The sequence below is a fragment of the Phodopus roborovskii genome, unplaced genomic scaffold (genome assembly GCF_943737965.1).
Source record: "Phodopus roborovskii unplaced genomic scaffold, PHOROB, whole genome shotgun sequence".
NCBI lineage: Eukaryota > Metazoa > Chordata > Mammalia > Rodentia > Cricetidae > Phodopus > Phodopus roborovskii.
The window spans coordinates 1,016,361-1,037,964 of record NW_026126598.1 but is presented as its reverse complement, the minus strand read 5'-3'; the positions used below and the strand labels follow the sequence as shown (position 1 = coordinate 1,037,964).

The following is a 21,604-nucleotide window of genomic DNA, read 5'->3' as shown; positions in this document are numbered from 1 at the left end:
GCCTCCCTAGAGAGATCTATGTTCCAAAACCTTCTGAATTCTTCCCCTCATTCCTGATATTACTGCTTTTTGGATGGTACCCACAGCAGCTGCCACCCACCTGGATGTCTCCTACTGTGCCAGAGGCAGCAAGTGTTCTGTTTCTGTGCCGCCCCCAGTGCGTGGCACAATGCCTGAGACCCAGTGGGTATTCAGTAAACACTGAAGAGCGGAACAAACATCACTATTAAATACTACAGAACAAGAAACAGCAGGGGGGAAAAATCTTAAGACTTCCTGCTAGAACATTGTGTTTCTTTGTAGATGGCGAGAGCTGAAATCCTACAAAGTGAACGAGCGCTCCCTGGTGGCTGCATGCGGTAGTGCCATGACACTTGGAAACTGGGTGGTGAGAGGGATGTCCCAGCTGTGAGCCTGTAAGGTCACAAGGCTCAGGAGCAGAGACAACATTAGCTGGGTCACAGGGGCTATGGATGTCACAAGGGAATCTGATTAGCTCTCTTACATTTATGTTAAAAGAGGCATTAGTGACAACCAAGGACCTTGTGGAGACCTGGACTGATGGATGCCTGTAAAGCCCACACACAACACACCATACTACAAGCATGCCTATAGTAGCTCTACGCAGAATGCCTAGAAGAAAGCCAGCTCCCAAGTGCCCATTCTGGGAATGAACAAGTTAATGGCATTAGGCAGTGACAGGGTGACCAGCAAAAGCATGATGGATGAAAAGACTTAAAATTCTAGTTCGCGTTTGTGAGTTTGGAAACACATTCTTTCTGCCCTGCCCTCAACTTCTCTGACACTCAGGCTGGACTTGAACTCATGACTTTTCTGCCTCACCTTTCCAAAGGTTGGGATTCTAGACAGGCACTACTATACCCAGCTCAATATGACACCATTCATACAAAGTTTTAGAAGGGTAATAATAGGGGAAAATATAGCAGAGCTAGCTGGGAAAAAGTCTGGAATTATTTGCACAGACAGATCACTTTATCTTTTTAAAAATGATGTATTTAGTGTGTGTGTGAACATGAGTATGGATGTATGCATGTGCCACAGCACATGTGTAGAGGTCAGGGGACACCTTGTGGGACCATTTCTCTGCTTCTACCATGTGTGTCCCAGAGATGGAGATAATAGTCAGGCTTGGCAGCGAGTACCACCACCTGCTCATCCACCTCACCACCCAAGATGCCTTAAGACACTGAATACAGTACTTAACATTTGCTTATTTTATTGAATGTAAACTTCACATCAAAAAAGAAGATGAAAAAATGCCGAGGCTTTATAAATGACGCATGCTGAAGCATTTTTAGGGCAGTGGCTAATGTCTGCATTTAACCCTGAAAGACAGAACCCCCAAGATTGATTAGCAGGGGCAAAAGGAGAGGGGCTAGCATATAGCAAGTCACTCATGGCAAATGCTCATTGCAGAACCAGTGGCTAGATCTAGCCATGTTCTTGGTAAAGCCTCAGCTTGTCCTAGCATCTGAGATAGCTTTATGCCAAAACTTCATGGGGAAAGCCACGGGGGAGGAACTGGAAGCATCCATGGACTGGGTATTCGGTGACTGATGGGATTGTGATGTCATATTTGTGATCTTGCTGGTGCTATGTTGATAAGAAAATTAATTTTGGATCAGCACACTAAAGTATTTTTTTAAAAAAGATTTATTTATTATATATACAGAGTTCTGCCTGCATGTATTCCTGTACGCCAGAAGAGGGCACCAGATCTCATTATAGATGGTTGTGAGTCACCATGTGGTTGATGGAAATTGAACTGAGGACCTCTAGAAGAGCAGCCAGTGCTCTTAACTGCTGAGCCATCTCTCCACCCCGCCCCAAAGGGGCACTTCTTTTTAAAAGATTTATTTATCAATTTCATATTATGTTCCAACCAAAGTTCCCTCCCCCCCCACCACATCCACTCTTCCCAACAGGTAAGGGCTCATTAAGTTGGAGCAGGATTAAGCCCCTCCCAGAGGAGCACTTCTAACCACTGGATGCTGGAATTTTCCCCATCTCAGACTGTAGCTGCTCTTTAAATTATGGAGACACAGAGCCCTCACTTCTGTCCTCATATGGTTTTCTAGGTCAGTTTATCATCTGGTCATCAATGAGCCAGTCAGGAAAGAGAATGAAGAAGAACGATCTCAATTTGCTAGAACACATACTTTGGCTTTTTAGAGCCAAAGAGAATGATACTCATGGCTGGAGAGATGGTTCAGTGGCTAAGAGCAAGTGCTGCTTGCAGTTTATGCAGAGGACCTTAGTTCGGTTCCCAGACCTACATCTGGCAGCTCACAAACTTCTGGGACTCCAGCTCCAAGGAGTTAATTGGGTGTGCTGGTACATGCTAGAATCACAGCACTTCTTGAGGCTAAATAAGACAGGAGAATTGCTGCAAGTGTGAGGCCAGCCTGGGCTACATAGTGAGGTCATCCAGCCAAGCAGCATCCCCAAGTCATCCCTGAGGTGGAGGGACTGATACCAACTAGCTGTACCTGGAGGAATGCCTTTGCACCTTGCCCTTCTTTGTCTCCCATAACCCCCACCCATCCATGTGACACACTGCCAGCTCTACCCAGGGCAGTGTCCCAGTCTCCCATTGCCCCTCTACAGTGTTAGTATTTAACTTGGCCACATTGACCAAGAACATTTGCAGGTGTTTGCTTGGTCTTAAAACAGACAAACAGGAAGCAGCAACACTTGATGAAACAGGACATCGGGGCAAAGTCTTTTGGAATCTCAGCCCTGTTTGCTTCGTCACAAAACACAATACAACGAAGAACACTTTCAAAGACGCCTTTGTATTTTAGAAGTACCCCAAGTACAGAGACGGTATGAACTCCCTGTGTGTGATGGGCACTCAGAACTCCCACCCGCCTTGCCCCGTGTGAGCCTGCAGCCTCCAGGATTCTACTTCCATGGAAGAAAATGAAAGCTAGCCCCAGGCTGCCTTTCCTCCTTTATGATTAGCTCATGAGCTGCCAGCTCATTTCATTATATCATTCAAAACTAAGTAATGATGGTAAATAAAACACAATTTTGAAGTAACACATCGACTTCATTATTCCCCACTCATGGGGATCATTCCAGCCATTGAATAATCAGCCTGTATATTAATAGTCAATCATGTATTAAGCTCATGTCAAAATCCAGAGGTGATTACTGGAGGGGCCAGAGGCCCTTGTGAGCCCATCAACTATGTTAAGCATCGTTTGCCAGATTGTCAGGGAAAGAATGCATGAGGAGAACCTGGCTGATGCTGCCACTCTGGAGAAGAATCCATGCCAGGAAATGGGGAGATGGTTCAGCTAGTAACTTGTTTGCTGAATAAGCAGGAGGCCCTGAGTTCAGATCCCCGGTACCCATGTAAGTCTGGGTTTGGTGGCACATGTCTGCAATCGGAGTGGGGGAGAGGTAAAGACAGGTAGATCCCCAGAGATTTGCTGGCTGGCCAGCTTAGCCTATTTAATGAGTACCTGTCTCAAAAAACCAAGGTGGAATCCAGGCACTGAATTAATCCCAGCACTGAAAGGCAGAGGCAGGCAGATCTCTGTGAGTTTGAGGCCAGCCTGGTGTACAGAGTGAGTTCCAGGGCAGCCTCCAAAGCTACACAGAAAAACCCTGTCTCGAAATACCAAACAAATAAACAAACAAAACAAAACGAAGAAAACAAAACAGTCCCCCCCCCCAACAAAAACAAGGTAGAGAGCAATACAGGGAGACACCCAAAGTTGACCTATGGCTTCTACAAGCATGCACACACTCAAACAAGCCTTCAAGGTTCTCCAGAGTGGTGTGTGGGAGGGGGGTAGGAGGGGGTGGACATAGTTCAGGCTGTGGTCTGGGGAAGCCACATCGGCAGGGATGGAAAGACCATGCACACAGCACCAGGGGCCGTGGTATTCTGTCTGTAATCACAGCCCTCCAGGTCATTCTGCAGCTGCCACCACAGTGAATGGCTAGAGTGTAATTCCATCACCAGCTGCTTTGCCCACTTCATTTATAAACTAATGGTCTAGGCCTATGGGGAGAGGGACATTTGTTCTCTTGCCTGGCTCCCCAGCCTGCCAGGAGCCAGCCAGACACTGGTGCATTGAAAGGAACTGGTTTCTTGGGAGCTTCTGACATACAGCCCTCAGATAAACATGCCCACTGAGCATTTCTAAATAAAATACCATTTTAAGTAAGAACAAGAAGTGATAGGAAAATAATTAAACTTAATACTTTCCCCTAGTAACCTGTCTCAAACGAAGGACATAGGAATTGGTAGAGAGGCAGTTAGTAATGGTGCACCGGGCTTCCTGCCATGAAGAAAGTTCTACCAAGGACAAAGGCGAGCTTCTGGCTATACAGTTGGCAGGCATGCCAGTGCAGGCACTCGTGTGCTCTAGAGTACCCTGCCACAGCCCAGAGGCTTGCAACCCCCAGGGTCTCTGGGCAATGGCTCCACTCTTGCCTGTCCTCCTTGCCAGGGACAAGTACCTTGACAGTGATCTCAGTCACAGCCTGTCAATATTTGGGTTCAGAGAACAGGAACTGATTCTTTGCTCTGGCTGGGTCTGGCTCTCTGTGAATGTCACCCCAGTCTGCCTTGGCATCACCAGGGGCTGTTGCTCAGGGGCCTTCAAATAAGATTCTCAAGGAGCATTCTGAGGTCACTGCCAAGTCAATGTCACTGCAAGCTTCTGCCAACATCCACTATCCCCATGCTTCTAGCTAGTCTCAGCTGTTAAGCCTGCCATCTGGACCAGGCACTGGGGACAGCTAGCTCTGATGAGCAGTGACAGCATTTCTCTGCAAGGTCCACTGTCACAGGTGCTGTTCTGTGTGTGTATGTGTGGAGCAGGAGGGGGTTAGGCAGGAACTGATGGCTAAGCTAGCCAAGCCCTTACTCCAGGCCAGACTGCAGCTAAGGATTTCACTGCTTAGCTCACACTTGCCTCACACCCTGGAAAATATACAGGTAAGGACATGGAGGCTCAGAGAGGTAAAGCAACTGACTCAAGGCCGCACAGCTGCACCAGGGAGCCTGGGCTCCCAGTGCCCAACTATGTACCTGTGGAGCATACTGGATCTTCCTTTGTGGGGAACACAACCAGACTGTCCTCCCGGCACCTCTATAGTCTGGCTTTGCCTTCCCAAGGGCTCAGGTACCTGCGCCCAAGTAGCTGCTCACAAACTGCATGGGGCAGGCTTCCTGAGGACACTGAGTCTCACAGCCCCAGGGAAGACTAAAAGTGTGTGTAATGGTACATCATCTCCTTCCTCAGAGCCTTCTGAAGCCTCTGCAAGAGCAGAGCTGCCAGTCTGAATCACAAAAGCAGGAGCTGCTGGTTAAATGAGTCTGGTTCACAAGGATTTTAATGTAAGTGTAGGCATGTCTGACATCCAAACTTAACCTCAGAGGAGCCATCATCCCTCGGCCTGTGTCGAGACAGACAGGTAGAGATGAAAGATGGAGAGACAGACACAGAGAATAAGACAGTAAGAGAGTAAGAGAGTACCTGTGATGAAGGGGGTATGGGCAGGGCTGAGTCCGGGTGTTCCATCTCTACCCTGAAGAGGTCAAGAGAGAAGGGAAGGATGGAGACAGACTTGGGGAGAAAAGGAGAAATGAGGATGGATTTGGGATCTCAGCCACCCTCAGTGGTAAGGGAAGAGCTTGAGCCTCAGAAGCTAGTCATGGGTTTATGACATGAACCTTTGACACAGAGTGGCCAGATGATTTAGCAGATAAAGGCACTTGTTGCCAAGCCTGACAAGCCGAGACAGGTTCCAGGGATCCTCATGATGGAAGCAGAAAACTGACCCTTTGAGGCCTTCAGAGATGCAGACTGGCCTACAGGACTGACTTCCTCTGGGACCACAGTTCATACAGACCCAGAGGCTCAGCATCAAGGATTCCATTAGATCCCAGAACAGCTCTGCCTTGCTTTGGGCACCATTTATTCTGTTGGTTGGTGTCACAGAGCTGGAGTACGACAGGATGCCCAAAGACAATGAAGCCAGCTCTGAGGTGATGCTGACAGCTGCCGACATTTCTGATGAGCAGCAAGGGTGCCCTCAGATCTCAGGGCTGCAATGTCACCTCTGCTTCAGCTGCCAGTACTGGCTATTCCAGTCCACAGCCTGAGGAGCCAGTCCTTTCTAGAGCTTTCCACAGAACACCACCTTTCTTGATTACATAGCACTCTCTTCCTGGGCTCCATATGGAGGGACTAGAACATGAAATCAGTATTTTGTCAAAGCTTGGGCCTAGGCTGCATCAGTGTAGAGCCCTCTTTTGCCAGTGATGAAGGCCAGATCAGGCACAAACTGGAAAATTAACAATTGATTTCAGAAGCTCAACAATTTGAAGGCAGATGCCACATGCAGGCATGGCTGGGATCTAGGTGACCAATGGCATTGAGAGCCGATCCCACAAAATGGCACACCTGGTACTTGCTCCTGGGTGTTGCCTTTGTTCTCCAGCTGATTTCTTCTACATGGTGGTGTAGTTCAGTGGGCAGAGCACTTCCCATAATGCTCAAGAGCCTGGGTACCATCCCCAGCAGGGCCAAAAGATTCTCATGACCCAACTTTAGTTCCAGAACAGATCATTCCTGTGGACAGAGGTAATGCACTGGTAATCCTTCTGGATGTTCAAAAGCAGCCATGCCCATGCATCCAATCCTGCTATGCCAGGTCTCATCCAAGGTCCAGACCTGGAAAGGAGCCAGAGGACAAATCCAGAGATGCAAGCAAGGCAGGCACAGAGTAAGCAGGCCCCAGGAAGTACAATGAAGCACATGATTGTAAGGAGTACGGTTTTTTCCTCCCACCACCTAGTTTTGTCCCGCTGCCGTGCCAGCCCCAAATAATACACAGAGACTCTGTATTTGATATTATGCTGTTGGCCAGTTACTTGTTTCTTATAGGCTAGCTCTGTTTTAAGTATTAACCCATTTCTGACACCAGATATTGCGGTTAAATAAGGATCAGGATAAACAAATAGGCCGAATATATGTTTATTCAGGGAGAAATAACTTACAACCTAGACAGATGAACACCAGGGAATTCCTGTCCAATGTTCTCCTGTCACGCCAGCAAGAGAGCTTTTTCCGGCTCTTCCTCCGACCTCCTTCCACAGGTCACTTCCGCCCATGGCTCCACCCCCAATGGGCGTGGTCAGTGCCACAAAAAGACTATCTCACTACACATGATGGACTGAGTTTGTGAGAGGAGAAGAGAGTGCTGGCAAGAGCATGAAATGAAGAAGCCATTTGGGTCATGAGTATAAGGCAGCACAGGTAAGGTCAAAAAGGGTGGGGGTGGGGGTCAGCAGGATTAGGGGTCAGTCATAAGGAGGCGCTGGAGGGCTCTGAGCCGGAGAGAACTGTTTCATGGTGGTGGAGGGGCCATCATGCTGCTTATGCTCACAACATAAGCAACAGGGGCCTCTCTGAGACTGCCTCCAGTTCAGCAGGAGCTTCCACTCAGCCCACACTGCCCTGTGGCGCCTCCTCCCCAACAGGAGCCCTTGCAGCCCCTGGAAGGGCAGGGTTGCCAGCCTGAGTCACAGCACAGAAAGAGTTGGCACTTAAATGAGTCTGGTTCGCAAGGAATCATCTTAACATAGGTGTATGGAATGCCTGAGACCCAAATTTAACTGGGCATCCTTTACTGCATATGGCAACCCCTGGTAAGGGTGACTCATGGTGATCTGAAGTCCTCTCCTTTGCCTGTTCTGCAGGTCCTAAAAATGTGGTATTCAGGACAACTGTGTAGCCTGGCTTCCAACCTGAACAAGAAAAGCACAAGCCAGTCCTTAGTGGGGGGCAACTAGTGACATCTGCATTGCCAGGCAAAGAGAACAGGTTGAACGCCATGGAAGCTTTATCAGGTTCTTGACATGCAGTTATGCATGTGTGACCTGTAGGGTATGGTTAGACTATTCTGTCTAGTTGTCATGGGACTTGTGAGATGGGTGTGAAAAGGTAGATGAGAGGAAAAATGGAACCAACAAGGGTGGGAGGGCTGGGCCTGGTGGAGGAGCAGCCTGGGGACAGGAGTGACCAGAAATCTCTAGAAAAGATACTGTTGTTCCACATGAAATTGCAACAGCATCACTCAGTCAACAACTTAGCATGTATAGCTTGGATCCTATATATTTTCCAAAGACCACATGCCTTAAGGTGTCAGGTCATGGAGGACATGCCCTTAAGGGTGTATTGTGCTACCAGCCCTTTCTCTCCTGTTCCCTGGCTACCAGGCAGAGTTTTGTTCCACCATATTCTCTCTGCCAAGATGCTCCTGCCTCATCATGGTTCTCAAAGCAATACAGCCTAAAACCTTAGAAACCTCTTATTTCTTAGATTTATCTGCGTATATATGCGTCTGTGTATACCTCTAGAGCCAGAAGAGGGTTCCAGAAGGATGCCCATCTTCTGGAACTCAATTTGGAGGCAGTTGTGAGCCACCATGAGTGCTGGGAATCAGACTGTTCTCTACAAGAGCAGAATGTATTATTAATGGCTTAATTTGCTTTTATATATGTGTGAATGTGGAGGCCAGAGGTCAGTATCAAATGTCTTCCTCACTTTCCACCCTAATGTTTTTGCAGCAGGATCTCTTACTGGGACCTGGACCTCAAAAGTTTCACTACACTGGTTGATTAAGGAGCTCTTGGGTATCCTCCTAACTCTACTTCCCCAGCACTGGAACTACAGGTATGTGCTGCAGCTGGCTTTTATGCGGTTGGTGAGGGATTAATCTTTGGTCCTCATGCTTGCAAAGCAAGCACTTTACTGACTCAACCATCTTTCCAGCCTTTATTTGGCTTTTGAAAGTAAATATCCCAATGGTCTGGTTTTTGGCTGTTATGTATTTTCACTATTCAGACAATACAATCCATGGCATTTCCATGCCCTGGAGTCTGGTAGTGATCAGTCCTTTTAATTGTCTGGGGTTCAGTGGTAGTTCACACATGGCTGGCATATCCAATGTGTGTTCACAGTGCCACTCCAGTGGGGTCTTTCTAAGATAAGTACTAACATCCCCTGCTATTGAGTGGAGACTGCATTTCTCACCACACCCTAAAAACACAAACTACCTTCATAGCTTCATTAGAGAAAGGAGCACACTATATGGGCAAATACCACTGTTATATTCTGCTTTGTGTTGTTTTGACTGATAACATTACTACCTGCTTTCTGTTGGCACCTGTCTCTTGGCATGTTCAAGTACTGGCAGGACGGTTCCTAATTAATCTTTAGGTGATCTGCAATCTATTCCCATTTACTGTGTTGTGATTGAAACTATGCCAGCAGCTGTTTTAGACTTCACTCTTTTTTTTTTTTTGACATGTTGACAGGATTAAGTTGGCTGCTGCAACAGTACAATATGAATAGCAATGTCCAAGACAAAGTGTGACAGTCAGCTCAGAAGACAAGACATAATCTCAGGCTTGTTCTCTGCATGACTTTGGGAATAGAATTTACTCTTAGGACTCAGGAAGGAGTCAGAGTACACAGGGATGGGAGTGAACAGGTTAAAAAAAATATGGTATCTTGAGTGGGTATGAGGCTCAAGGTGGTTGATGTTAACAGTCAGACATCACCAGTAACAGGAACAGGTTTAAGAATTTTTTTTTTCTTTTAAAGAGTTATTTATTATGTACACAATGTTCTGGCACAAAGGCCTAGATGCCAAAAGAGGGCACCAGATCTCATTACAGATGGTTGTGAGCCACCATGTGGTTGCTGGGAATTGAACTCAGGACCTCTGGAAGAGCAGCCAGTGCTCTTAACCTCTGAGGCATCTCTTCGCCCCCAAGTTTAAGAATTTAAAACCAGCTGGGTGCCAGCACTTGGGAGGCAGAGGCAGGTAGATCTCTGAAAGTTCAAGGTCAGCCTGGTCTGCACAGGGAGTTCTAGGATAGGTAGGGGTGGTTACACGAAGAAACCATGTCTTGAAAAACAAAAGAGAAAAATCTAAAACTAACCTGTATATTACCACAGGAACCTTATCTTTCTTAATTCTGCATTGAGAAGTCTCCTTTAGAACCAAGCCTCAAACAGGATTCTAGTGTTTTCCATACATATGCCAGGTTTTTCCTGAGCTATCCTGACCTGTACAAACTTGGGCATGCTGAGACTGTCCAAGCTTACCTGTGGCCTGGTGTAACACACCACAGTATCTTCTCATTTCTACTACAGCCCTCCTCCCTGCCTTCCCAGCGCAGCACATTACCTGCTCCTCACCCACACTTATTGTTAGTCAGCTTCTTAATATTAAAAAAAAGAAGTTATTTGGGTTATTTTAAATTATATGTGTATGGGTTTGTGCTTGCGAGTAAAGAGGCCCACAAAGGTCAGACATCAGATCCTGTGAACTTGTAGCTACGGGCAGTTATGAGCCACCTTATGTGGACGCTGGGAACCAAACTTGGGCCCTCTTCAAGAACAGTAAGTGGAAGCCAGGCAGTGGGTGGCACACACCTTTAATCCCAGGACTAGGGAGGCAGAGGCAGGTGGATCTCCGTGAGTTCAAGGCCAACCTGGTCTACATAGTGAGCTCCAAAGCTACACAGAGAAATCTTGTCTCAAAAACCAAACCAAACCAAGAAACAAACCAAACCAAACAAACAAAAAACCCCAAACAGTATGTAGTCTAATTGCTGTGTCATTCCCCAGCCCTCAGCTTCTCATTACTCTAAAACATCGAAGCAATCAAAAGGGGTTACTCTGGCTCAGTTCTGTTTCTCAATATTTGGTTGGCCCTGTGGGAACTAGGCCTTTTAACATGAGCACCATTGGGGACATTCAAGAGCCAAATGAAGCAGCTGTCCTAGGGATCCATGACTGGGTGGAACCATCAGGTGTCCCTCTATCTAAGGTCTGCCAGGACTGATCTTGTGACCCAACCAAAAGCTTCTTCAGCCAGTGTTAGTTTCAAATGCATCAGAACCCTTCTCTGAGAAAATGCTGCACACCAAGCCCAAAAGCCACCCCACAGGTCCCAGACTGTCAATCTCTCGGAACAGAAACACCCACTGATTCAGGGCAGACCATGACCAGGGCCAACAAAACTTGGTGAGGGCAAGCGGGACTCAGATAGAACATGTTCTCAGAAGCATCATTCAGGAAATATAAATGTCAGAGCACAGATGAAAATGGAATGCAAAGCTAGGTGGCCCATGCCTTTAATCCCAGGCAGAGGCACACAGATCAAGTTCCAGGATAGCCAGGGCTATTATGCAAAGAAACCCTGTCTTGAGAAAAAAACAAAAGAATGGAATGTAAAAGTTCACCTACACAAGAATTGCAAATGTAATTAGCTGCCTTATTTGGAAAACAGGTTTCACCCACATGGAAACTCTAGTCTCATCACACACACAGACACACACCCCATTAGCTGAGTTGGGTATTTAGACAACTTTCCATGAAAGGTTCCTTGTGCTGTACCACCTGTACCTGCTTAGCTCTTGTCCTGTGGGGTCAGCTGTTCACATCTCCTCAGGCTGATTTCACTGAGTGCTCTTTCATCTGCTTCTGATCTTTGCCTCCTATTCACTTCAGATTTCTCAAGATAACAGCAACAGCACAAAAGAACAGCCGAGTATGTGGTCCTAAATACTAGAGAAGACTGGCTATAAAAATGGGGACACATGCAGGCACAAGTCAAATAGTGCTCCCCCCACCCCCATTATATGCCCATGAGTACACTATCTGAGCAGACTAGGTGCATCCTGTAACATATAGTGAGTCCTTCCTTGAGGACCTTGCACCCAGGCACCAGAAGAACCCCAATATCATCACTCCCTAATTCAGTCCCCTTTGGAAAGTGGGAGCTGTCACTTCCATTGCGGGGGCCTAAATGTAGACTTGTTCCTCAGGGGTGATGGCTGCTTCACAATACATCATGCACATGCTCTTGTTTCTTAACCAAGTGTGCGCCAAGGGTGCATCAGTCAGAACAGACAAGGATGGGCTCATAGACATGCCCAAGGGTCCAGGCAGATGACAGAAATGACACACACAGAATGAGTACCACCAACATTTTAAGATTAAATTTTGTATGAAAATCTGCTCTACAGAAAAAGAATAGCCAATCCCAAGCTCCCATGACTACCAAACTCATATACCACACAGGAAACATGGGGCCCTGTTATAAAGTGATTTTATTAAATTGATTTAGACATACTGTAGGTCAAATAATATTTTCTGAAGATAACAATTATGGACTTTAAAGCTTGACATAAAATTAGTAGCTTCAAAAGTGTTAGTTGTATTCCCCAGCAACAGCATGATAAAATAATTCAACTATGTAGAAATATAGAACTCTAGGACTAGCTGGAAATTGGGAAATCATTTAGTCCAGTGTCCTCATTCTGTGAGAAAACTAGACCTGAAAATTAAGCGATTTGCCCAAGCTTACATACCTAATAGTAATAAAGCTAGAAATCAAACCATTTTTTCCTAAAACTAAAATTCTATTGATGATATTTCAACTGGCTCTCTATCAACTAAAAGTCTAGGCTTTCCTCTAATGCTCCACGCTGTGGTGACATTGAAGTATAAGACACTACAGTAAATTGCTATGGTGGCTATGAGGCCTGGAAGGGGCTTTGCTAGCCAATAGCCCTCTCTGGAGAGGGGGAAGGCAGTGACCAGTGGGCCAGAGGCTTGCCTGAAGATGTCTGCATTGAAATGCATGGTAACAGATTCATCCCTAAACCCCACCCACTGTGTGCTCCTATAAAGCCTCCTCTATGCACCAAGGCTTCAGTTTTACAAAAGCCTCTTCCAGCCAAACATCTAAAGAGCAAAGCAAAACAAACAAACAAACAAACAAAAACAACCTGCAGAGAAAAACCAAGCAGTCTCATATTTCTGACTATCTGGGAAGTTCTTTCTCCAGCCTTAAATGGCTGGCAGAAGCCACCAAGCCAGTCACCCACTTCAGACTTACAGGTCACTAGTTTCCCACAGACTTCCTGAGCAAATGACTGCATGTGGGAGACCAAGAATGGGAATGAGAAGGAAACGGAAGTGGGAGCTTTGTGTTGGTGTCACTGGGGACTTTTGATCTTCTCAACATCCCTTGAGTTTCCCCCCAGAGTTTTAGCATCAGTCAATAGAAACAAAACAAACACAAAAGGCCCATAAATGCTAGCCATTACGCTCATGGCTCAGCGCCTTCCCTCCCCGCAAACTACCTCCAGCACCTGCATGTCGTCCCTAGAGCCAGCAGCACAGAGCTGTGTACTGTCATTGCCCCCTTCACCTGGCCCCAGCACCTTCAGTGCAGAGTTCCTGACCCTTGCTACCTGACCCCCCACCCCCCTCTACATACCACCCTAGTTTATTTCTCATAGCACTTAATCACTACTGAAAACTACATTATTTATGTGTTAACTTGCTTATCCCGTTTCCTCCAGAGGTGAATTTCATGATCCAGTGGCATTCCCAGCACCCAGTACATGTCCAACACCCAGGAGGCGTTCAATAAATACTCAGTGAATGAATGATGATGGATTAGCCAATACACACTCATGCCTAAAAAAGAACTGTATGTGATCCATGATGACACCTACACATTATTGCCTGAGATGACAGATTCATCCTCAGTGACTCCCCAGTCAGCCCTCTCAAGGCCTCCCCAGCTGATAGGGAACCCCACCACTTATAAATGGAGCCCAAGAGGGTCACTCTTGAAGCAGACAAGCTCAGTTTGCTTGTTTCTTCCTCCCTGATATATACATTCAGCTACTTTAAAAAAAAAAAATTCAAGTTAAAGCATGTGACACAGCCACTAGAAAATAAGTCTAACTTAGAGACACAGTGATTAGCAGAGTCCACAAACTAAACAGAAGTTCCAGAGCATGTACATCTGCCAGTGATTTTTTTGATCGGCTGAGTGCATATCATGACTCTCCTAAAATCTAAAATGAATTTCAATACCATCTAGGAAGGGGTAGGTGTTTACAGGTACTCTGAGGACATGAGGTAAGGTGGATTCAGAAATAACGGGATATATGGAAAGCTATGTCAGGGTTGAAGCAAGTGGCAACCTCAGAAATACCAGGACTTGGCCTTCAAGGGAGCTGTCCATCTTTAAATGCACTGACAGGTAGATAGGCTTGAATAGAGGAAGGAGCATGTGCTCCAAAAGGGGGTGTCTGGTGTTGCCTGGAAGTACAGCAGACAGGTGACTCAGAGGCTGAGCAAAACTCATGAGTTTTGAGGATTATTTCAACTGCTGAGGCTTGTTGCCCGAATCCCAGGAAACACCATACCTGTGACAGAGACACAATACTCCATTTTGGGCACATACAAAGAATTCCAAGTTTAGAAAAACACAACCTCACCTAAACCTCCTCAGAAAGAATGTTCTGGGGACTGCTGTAGATGTTCCCAGGGTCAATGTAGGTGGATTTGGGATTTCCTTCCTAGTGGCACTTATGGGTTTAAGATTTTTAATTCTTAGCAAAACATCTTTATATAACTGATATTTTGAGATGGTTTCTCTCCTTGGTGTGTACTCTCTGGTGGATGCAAAGGCTTGTACTCTGGCTGAAGGCCTTGCCACACTCATCACACTTAAAAGGTTTCTCTCCCGTGTGCACTCTCTGGTGGATGCAGAGGCTGGAACTCTGACTGAAGGCCTTCCCACACCCACAACACCTATAGGGCTTCTCCCCTGTGTGTACTCTCTGGTGGATGCAGAGGCTGGAGCTCTGACTAAAGGCCTTCCCACACTCGTAACATTTATAGGGCTTCTCTCCGGTGTGGACTCTTTGATGCATGCAGAGGCTGGAGGTGTGCCTGAAGGCTTTCCCACACTCTTCACATTTGAAGGGCTTCTCCCCAGTATGGACTCTCTGGTGCATACAAAGGTTAGAACTGTTACTGAAGCCCCTCCCACACTCACTGCAGACATACGGCTTCTCACCAGTGTGGACTCTCATGTGGATTTGAAGATGGGAGCTCCAGTTGAAGGCTTTACCACACTCATAGCATTTATAGGGCTTTTCCACAGTGTGGATTTTCTTATGTCTATTAAGTTTTGTTGTCGTGCTAAAATCCTTACCACAATCATCACATTTATAGACCTTCTCTCCTGTGTGGTCTCGCCAATGGATATGAAGTTCTGATATGTGAAAGAAACCCTTATCACACTTGTCACATTTATGGGGTTTCTCTGCTGTATGGATTTTCTGATGCATAAAAAGATCTGCTCTCTCAGAGAAAAATTCCCTGCACATGGGGCACTTGTAGATCATTTTTCCTATTTGGTATCGTGACTTAGAGAAGAAAGTATCCTTACAACTCTGAGTTCCAGGACTGCTACTTCATAAAGCCTCCTATTTTGCCATCTTGGCAGTCTATCTCAGGCTTGCTCTGTTGGGCAAGCTTACCATCAGCCTCAGCTTCTCCCTGCCTGTCTTTCTGTGGAAGGCTTCTTCCTGCATAGTGTTCCTCACTCAGCTCTTACTGATTACAAAGTCGCACTGGCTTTCATATGAATCCCATAGCTCATCAGCACAGAGCTTTCTTTCCTTTAGATCTCTTGTGGTCAACATTCCAGGGGCAGGAAGGAGTAAGCCTTTGTTTTGAGCCCCTGGATTCTTTCTGATGTGCAATATTCTTTTACTTTTCACCCATAAAACAAAGCCTGTGTAGTGATCTGTCTGTCCAGGGTAGAAGGTGCCAGTTGATGGTGAGCCCCGGCAGCAGTCCAAAAAGAGTCAGAATGTCACTCTGCCTCCTGCCCATCAGATGGCAGGCCTTGACAGCATGACAGTTCCTTGGTTCTAGGCACAGTCAGTCTTGCTCCTGGGGACTTTATACAGTAGCACGATGGTTTTCTGTAATACAAACAATAAACAACATGCAACATCTTTTCTGCCCAGAAACATCCATTGATCTCAGGATTAATGTTACTTAAATGAAACAGAGGGGGGATGGGGGGTGACCACACACACCTTTTTTTGATCCTGAAGAGGCAGCTCTCTTATCTTCCAGAAGAATGTCTCTTGGACTTGCAGGTCTGAGAAGAGAATTTGAAGATTATCATGCTCCTGTTCTAGGCCAAGTACATGATCAATTGCAGCAGCTCATCGATTATCTGAACATCAAGGAGAGAATCTGACAGAAAAGAACTCCCAATACTCATAAGCAAGTACAAAGAATAGCTATCTTGCATAAGAATAAGTATCTCTGCTTTGAAAGATTGACCCCACATTTGAGAAAGAAGATACAATATGTCAGTATCAAACATTCCCTGGCTGAACCATCCTCAATGCCTTCCTGACATGCTAATAACATTTGATTCTTACCCTGGCACCGAGGCTCTTCATGGCCTGCCTGGTCTTCTCTTGCTTTCTTCTTCAGTTCCCATACAACCCAACTGCTGCATACCTACAGCCTTTCCCTAATGTTCCCAGGGCTGGTTCCACTCTCTCATGTGGCTACATTAGCTCCCATTCCCGAATAAAGGAGGCCCTAGTAGAATTCAATGTTAATCTTATTTGGCTTCTTCAAAGCACATACAACTTGTAATTATTTTCTTTGTTTCCCTGGGCTTTGATCCATCCCGTACTGGGATGTAAGTACTGAGGAATGAACTCAGCATGTTGCTTACTACCACACTCTGGCAGTTAGTGCTTGCTAAGTATGTCAATGATCCTTTAGGACCCCTGCTCATAGCCCACTGGGGCTGCTTCTTTCTAGAGAGCAGATGGGAAAACATTTGCCATTGCCTTATTTCAGGCTTTTGACAGTCACTGGGGACAAAAATACAATGGTGAGAGGACAAAAGAAACAAAATCCCCAATCACCCACTGGAAATTATCTGAGGCTATTTCAGCAATCTTCATCTCATACATTTTATACAGTTTTATATCAATTAACAGATAAAAGGGCACAGCTGGCCTCAGCTGTGTTTGTGTGTGTATATACATGTGATACGACACACATAAAGTCAGAGAAAAACCTCAAGAGTTGGTCCTTACTTTCCACCCTGTTTGAGACAGTCTTTTGTTCTGTCATTGTGTGTTGTCAGACCTGGGAGCTTGAAGGGAGTCTTCTGTCTTCACTCCCATTTCACTGTATGAATGCTGGGATTACAGACACACTAACATGCTTGTGCCCATGCTCAGCTCTACCAAGGTTCTGCAGATTCAAACCTCAGTCCTTGTGCTTGCACAGCATCTGCTTTTACCTACTGATCCACCTCCACAACCCTTAAAAGCCTCCAAAAAAAAACAAAACAAAACAAACAAATAAAAAAACTTTTTAAAAAGATTTATTTTTTTTTATAGCTATGTGTATACATGCGTGTGTGCTGTGTGTGTATGTGTTGGGCCCATGGAGAGGTTAGTAAAAGGTGTTACATCCTCTGAAGTTACAGTTACAGGTGGTTGGGAGCCGTGTGGGGGTGTTGGGAACTAAATTCTGGGCCTCAGGAAGATCAGAAAGAGTGCTTAACCACTGAGCCATTTCTACAGCCCCTAGAATGACATTTAACAATTGCTCCATATACAGACAGGGTACATAGTGACCAAAATGTCAACAGAGAGATGGCAAAAATCAATTGGCTTGCTCTGGGTCAAAGTGTTAGGACCTGTTAGGACCATGAGATCCTCATAATAAGACAGTGAACACTGTTCCAGGCCAATCTGAACCTCTGTTCTGTTTCAGTAAGTTGCCAGGGAGCAGCAGAGAAACCTGAGTCAGACTATATAGACAGTTACCCTGTTTGTAGCAAGAAGCCAAGAGTGTAGGGGGTGGGGCTCTGGTTCAAAGACAGCTAGAGTATCATACAACAGCAGGTTTTCCTTTGGAACCTGGTACAAATAAACCAATAGCTAAAATACATGGGCACTGTACCTGTATGGAAATGCCATTATACTACATAAAGCAATGTTTAGTCTTGGATCACCCTAATGTCCACAGGAGTAGCATGCTGATATGCTTTAGAAGCAAAACAAGAAAAAAGAAAGGCAGGCAAAGTAAAAAGCACAAAGCCACTGAATCCAGAGTACAGAAGAGGATGATGAAGAACACTGTATATCTTATTGAAGTGCTCCCCCGTCCCAAATTCCCCCAACCCCAAGTTCTTCTGCAATAGCAAAAAAGGCTGAGGATCAGGAACACCACAACCCAGGGATGTCATGATACTAATGAAACCCCAAATGGCTCAAGTCTCCAGTTGAGCTTGCACCCAGAAGCATGAACTGTAAATAATTCAGAAGAGCTGAGAAAGGCAGGGCTATGGCAGCCACTAAGGACAAAGGAAGCCAGCCACTGCCTTCCTCTGAGCCAAACCCAGACACAATTTTTAGGAAAACAAAAAACAAAACAAAACAAAACAAAACAAAACAAAGTGAAATTTCAGAAAATGTACTAGGGAACCAGACAAAGGTCTAAATACTAGACAAAGCACCGCAGATTAGACCTTCATAGACAAAAGGTGTGGCTCAGTGATGTACCATGATTCGAGCAGCAGTGAATTCCAGAACCCTGCAGGTTTAAAAGCTCATGGCTTCTAGAATGCTCAAGACTTGGCCTTATGCCACATCTTTAGTACCCAGCAGGGCCTACTTGTTGTGCTTGCCTGCTCAAATTGACTTCACATTGTGGTGGAATTGAGGACTGGTGCCATGAGGCATGAAGTCAAGAAATGAGTCTTAAATACCAGAAAAGAATACCAAGAAAGGCTCTAGATTGTGGTACTGCAAAGGGGACTCTGATGCTAGTATAAAGACAGGTGGGATGGGGACCCTGTGATGGCAGACTTCCCTCAGAGGCTGTCAGGCCACAAAGCTTTGTACTGCTGCTACTACACCTGCATATAAACTTCAGCTCCTAGCTACAAGGAAGGAAGATCAGGAGGAGAGAACAGAACAAGCACAGATACTCCAAATGGGACCTAGCCTGAGCCGGAACTTGAGCGACAGACCCTCTGCTTGGAAAAAAAGTTCAAAATCAGACTGGAGAGGAAGGACTAGTAGTGGCATTGGAAACCTAGCTTCCTTTAATGTTCCCGGGCACACTCACATTTGATCAGAAAGTTCAAGTTTATTGATTGAAAAAGGTGAGCTCTTGAATTTCTGAGGATTTCTCCACACAGGCCCATTAATTTTCACCCAGGCATACAGAGCAAGGGTACACAGTTTCCACAGAGCAGCAGCTGGGGAGGCGGTACACTGGAGTAGGGACCAGGAGAATATAGGTGCCAACACTGGATGCCAGTTCACTGAGGTGAAAGCTGAGGATGATAGGCTGTAACTATGCTATATGTGCAGGAATACCTCAGTAGGAAGATCCCAGTTTAAACTCCTGGAAAGCTGCAGCCACACACACATCTTCCAACTTCAGCTAGCCATTGTGGAACAGGCAGAAGTCAAGCCTTCCACACAGTCACAGAGCTGTCCCCACTGGCTGAGAAGAAACCAGAAACCCAGCAGTTGGAACTTGCCCAGCCTGGCTAGCCAGGTGAGGTTAGCAGAATGGCACCCTGGGAGATAACTCTTAGAAGACCATAGGAAGATGTGTGCAGAGCAGCTGGGGGCTGATGGTATTTGAAATAGGGGTGGGAAAACGATGGTTTTCCAAAGATGGAAAACTGAGTGAAGTGCATATAATGAATGGAATGAAAAGAAAGAGATTTAGACATGTCCTCCCTCAGCACCAGACCTGGCATACAGGTACCCAACACAGTTTTGCATCCATTTTACAAATTGAGATAAGGTATAGGGCCTTTAAAAAGAGCTGGTGGTTCCAAGAACTCAAGGCTACAGTACCCTGTGCTTTGTTCTATTAAAAAAAGACACACATGTTCAGGCTGTCAAGACCAACAGCAATTGGTAATCAGCAGTCACCACAGACCAGCTGTGGGAATGACCAGGAACAAGAACATGCAGCAGGTAGTACCTCAAGTTCCTAGGAGTCCATTTGTTCCTTTGTTTACTTTGAAGTTCATATGAAAATTTCATAAAAAGCTTGAGAGGCCTCTGCATATACAACTGCAATAATAAGGGGCTCTTAGTCCTTGAAAAAGACATACAACTCTCACAATTCATTTGAGTAATCCATGCAACCCAGCCATAGCACTCCACATGACAGAGAGGCTAAGGGTAGCCTGTGTGCCTGCCATGAGGACTGTCCTTTGCCTACAAATACCTCCATCCCAGCATTTTGCCTACCGAACACCATGGAGTCTTCTCTGCTCACACCATCTCCAGTTTAACCACTTCTGATCCTATCACTGAGATACTGGCTGACTTCTTTCCCACTTGCCATTTTAGTTCAACTCCCACAGTGCCCTGCTTTGCCACCACACCTATGGTGGCACCCAGGTGCTGTACTTACTAAAATTCACACTAATCAACCTTCCTGGGGTCACTATGCTCTCTTACATCTGATGCAGGCTCCAATTCAGTCACTCAACTGCTAATTTTCATGCCTCTCTGAACAATGTGCCAATCTTTCTGAAAGTAGCTCTCTACTTATCTGGACAAGATCCCGAGCACTGAAACAGTGCCATCAGACTACACTGGATCATAAATCTCAAAAGGACACTTAGCCCTTCCCTATTTTTCTGAAAGTCCTGGAGATACATTCACCCAGTATTTTAATTTCTTTTCAAGTTCCCTCATGTGCCTAGTACAAGGGCCTCTGCTAGCATCCAGGCTGTTCTCCTCTATTTGATACTCTGGTTTATCCCCTCTATGGGTTCTATGGAATGTGTTCCTGTCTGTTCTGGAGTAGGATTTCTTCAACCCCAGCAGTTGTCAGCCAAGACCCAGCAGAAGTTCCCCAAAGAGCTCTGGTCTCAAGATGCTCCAGGTTGTCACCTCCCACATGGAATTGTCCCCATCCCACAGCCTTTACTTGTTATTATGACTGACCAGGTCTAAGGCACTCCTGCAAACATCCTCTCTTAGTGACCCAGCCATTCTACGACTGACTGCCAACACTCACCTGCTTTCCTGCCAGCTCTGTTCACCAAGTCCCTTCTGTCCCAGGTTTCCTTTTCTTTAGGAGTCTTAGCTTACATGACCTGACACCCTGTAATAATCAAGTTCTAACTGCAGTCCTTCACACTCCACAGACATAGCTCTTCCAAACACAATGCTGAGACTGTCCTTTCTGGCTCTTCCCCATCTAAATCCTCAGCTTTACCTTACAAGACAGAACAAGGCAGGAGAAAAGATCACCAATGGATCTATCTCCAGGGCTCAGCCACTCAGATGCTAGGGAAGAAATGCTGATGGCTAGCTTTCTGCAAGATGGGTTTTTCTAACAGACACATCAAAAGGACTAACTGCATAAGTCTCTGCCTGCCCATCCAGATCTCTGCTTCTCACATGGATATAGGTCATGACCTGGTTTTCACTGTTACTGTTCTGAGCCTCCCACCTGCTGGGAATGTAGATGGCTTCTGTCAAACTTGGCAGGCAGCTACTGCACCATCTATATGTATCCCCTCAGACCTGCAGCCAGCTTTCTTTGCAGAATAATGACTTAACACAGGATGTGCACATATGTGTACTGTCCTCTCTCTTTGCACATGTCTAGAGAATAATGACTCAACACAGGAT

At 45.9% G+C, this 21,604-nt stretch overlaps 1 long non-coding RNA gene across 1 annotated transcript; it reads right to left on the bottom strand.

Annotated features, from left to right (window-relative positions):
- Positions 1 to 12,157: 12,157 nt before the first annotated feature.
- LOC127237041 (uncharacterized) lies at positions 12,158 to 16,047 on the bottom strand. The gene is made up of 2 exons (XR_007835815.1): positions 15,983 to 16,047; positions 12,158 to 15,865 (listed from the first exon to the last, which is right to left on the bottom strand). It is a non-coding gene; the product is annotated as an uncharacterized LOC127237041 (long non-coding RNA).
- Positions 16,048 to 21,604: the final 5,557 nt, after the last annotated feature.